Genomic DNA, 3,317 nt, shown 5'->3' with positions numbered 1-3,317 from the left:
CTGTGCTGGAAGATGTGGTATTTCATTGAGTATGCCCTTTGCCTCTGTAACAAGATTCCCTTTATCTCCAAGCAAAAATGATGGATTGGCTTTCTGCTTGCTTAGCTGCTCAGATTTGAAAAGCCATCTCAGTTGAGCCAACTTTTGAATCATTTACAGGAAAATAGTTCTGCTGCTAAGACCTGCGTTCTGGCATGACTTGGGTGTGATGGCAGATAAGTCTCCCTGGGTCTCAGATTTCTCATTTGTGAAAAATAAATGTGCTGAGTTTCATTCCATCTATGTTCCATCGATTGAGAAAGGTAGAATTAGTCATTAGGTCAACAAACAAGAAGTTATTGAGGACCTCCTATGTGCCAGGCATACTGAGATAAAAAGTATACAGTGATGAATAAGACACAAATGATCCTGGCCCTCATGGGGTTTAGTATGTATTGAGGGAGGTGGCCATGTAGCAGGTAACACATTTTAAGTAACACAATTATAACATATTGTGATCACAGCATGAGGGCTAAGAGACCAGGGTGTCTAACTCTGCCTGGGGGATTGGATAAGTTTGTCTTCTTTACCATTACCTTTCCTGGATAACTTCTATGCATCATTCATTCATTCATTCACTCCCTAAATATTTCCTGAGTGCCTGCTGAGTGTCAGGCACTGGAAATACGGTGAAGGTCAAAAGAGACAATATCCTGGCCCTGTGGAGCTTACATTTAAATAAAAAAGATGCACAATAACCAAGTAAACAAATGTATCTACAGAGATAACTCAAAGTGGTGAGTCATAAGAAAAAAAGCTCAAGGCAATGCACTCATAACCCTGTAGGTACTTTAGGTTGGCCAGTTCAGAGAAGGTTTCTCTGAGGAAATAACATATGAGGTGAGAGTAATTAACAAGGAGTCAGTCAGTGGAAAAGTAAGCTCCAAGGCCCTAAAGATAGACTGAGGTTAACCTATTTAAGGTAAAAGAGGGGGAAAGACCATGGGGCTGGCATATGGAGAATTATAAGAGAGTGGCACCAAATGAGGTTGGAGTAGTAGGTGGCACCAGGTAACTCGAAGTCTTGGAGGTCAGGATAAGAAGGGTGATTTTATTCTGCATGCAGGAGGCAGCCATGGAAGGTTTTAAAGCAGGATGATAAAATGATTTATATTTTTAAACAGAGAGGCAAACCATAAAGACTCTTAAGTACAGAGAACAAACTAAGGGTAGATGGGGGGGTTGGGGAGAGGGAAAATGTGTGATGGTCATTGAGGAGGGCACTAGTTGGGATGAGCACTGAGTATTGTATGTAAGCCAATTTGACAATAAATTATATTCATTAAAAAAAAAAGAAACAGGGGCGCCTGGGTGGCTTGGCCGGTTAAGTGTCCACCTTCGGCTCAGGTCATGATCTCACGGTCTGTGAGTTCGAGCCCCGCCTCGGGCTCTGTGCTGACAGCTCAGAGCCTGGAGCCTGTTTCAAATTCTGTGTCTCCCTCTCTCTCTGCCCCTCCCCTGTTCATGCTCTGTCTCTCTCTGTCTCAAAAATAAATAAATGTTAAAAAAAAATTAAAAAAGAAGAAACAAAATAAATGAACATTTATTGAAATGAAAATGACAAAAAAAAACAGATTATAGAGAACAAACTGATGATTTCCAGACAAGATGTGGGTGGAGGGAAGGGATGAAATAGGTAAAGGAGATTAAGAGTACACTTGTCATGATGAGCACTGAAAAATATATAGAATTCTTGAATCATTATATTGTACACATTAAATTAGTATAGCAGTGCATGTTAATTATGCTTTAATAAAAAAAAGTCATTTGACCATATATGCAAGGGTTTATTTCTGTGCTCTCTATTCTATTGATCTATCTTTCTGTCATTATGCCATTACCTCACCGTTTTGATTACTATAGCTTTGAAACATTTTGAATTCAGGAAGTGTGATGGCTCTAGCTCTGTTCATCTTATTCAAAATTGCTTTGACTATTCGTGGTCTTTTGTGCTTCCATATGAATTTTAGGGGTTTTTTCTATTTCTATAAAAAATGTCGTTGGGATTTTGATAAAGATTGCATTGAATACGAAGATCATTCTGGGTAGTATGAATATTTTAGCAATATTAATTATTTCAGTCCAAAAACATGGGGTGTCTTTGCATTTATTTGTGTTTTTTATTAATTCTTTCATCAATGTTTTGTAGTCTTAGGTGTACAAGCCTTTCACTTCCTTGGTTAAGTTTATTCCTAAGTATTTTACTGTTTGTGATTTTAATGTAAATGGGATTGTTTTCCTGATTTCCTCTTCAGTTAGTGTATAGAAACATCACTGTTTTTTGCACTTTGATTTTGTATGCTGCAATGTTACTGATTTTGTTTATTCTCCAAAACAGGATGTAAAGATGACCAACAGACACATGAAAATGTACTCAACATCACTAATCATCAGCGAAATACAAATCAAAACTACAATGAGATATCACCTCACATCTATTTGGATGTCTATTGTTGAAAAAAAATTAAAAAGACAAGTACTGGTGATGATATAGAGAAACAAGTGTTGGTGAAGATGTATACTATTGATGGAAATATAAATTGATGCACCCACTATCGAAAACAGCATGGATGGCCCTCAAAAAATTAAAATAGAACTACTATGTGATCCAATGATCCCATTTCTAGGTATATACCCAGAGGAATTAAAATCAGGATCTCAAAGAGACAGGTGCTCTCTCATATTCATTGCAGCATTGTTCGCAATAGCAAAATATAAAAGCAACCATAATGCCCATTGGCAGATGAATGGATAAAGAAAATGTGGTGTATACATATATACCATGGGATATTATTCAGCTTTTAAAAAGAAGAAAATTCTGCCATCTGCAACAACATGGAGGGACCTGGAGGACATTTTGCTAGATGAAATAAGCCAGACCTAGAAGGGCAAATACTACATGATACCATCTAAATGAGGAATAAAATAGTCAAACTCATAGAATCATTTGTGTCCTTCACTTAACTGACAGCGCCTCTATGCCAGCAATGGCCTCTGGTTCCTGTTTCTATCAAATTCACCCCACAGCCCACACCCTAAAACCTGACACTGAATAGCTGATGGCTCAGTGTTTGCAAGGGAGCCTAGTAACCCAAGAAACCTATAAAGATGAAGTGTGAAGTCACAGCTGCAAATGGTTTCCAGGGGCTGGTGGCAGCAAGGGGCAGAGTGTTATTCATCAAAATGTGTTAAGTTTCAGTTATTCATGAAAGCAATAATACCTCAATAAAGTGGTTTTAAAAGACGCTCTAGCTGCTGAGCAAAGAATAGATAGTGAG

Source organism: Prionailurus bengalensis, chromosome X (genome assembly GCF_016509475.1).
Source record: "Prionailurus bengalensis isolate Pbe53 chromosome X, Fcat_Pben_1.1_paternal_pri, whole genome shotgun sequence".
NCBI lineage: Eukaryota > Metazoa > Chordata > Mammalia > Carnivora > Felidae > Prionailurus > Prionailurus bengalensis.
Note: the sequence above shows the minus strand (reverse complement) of the source record.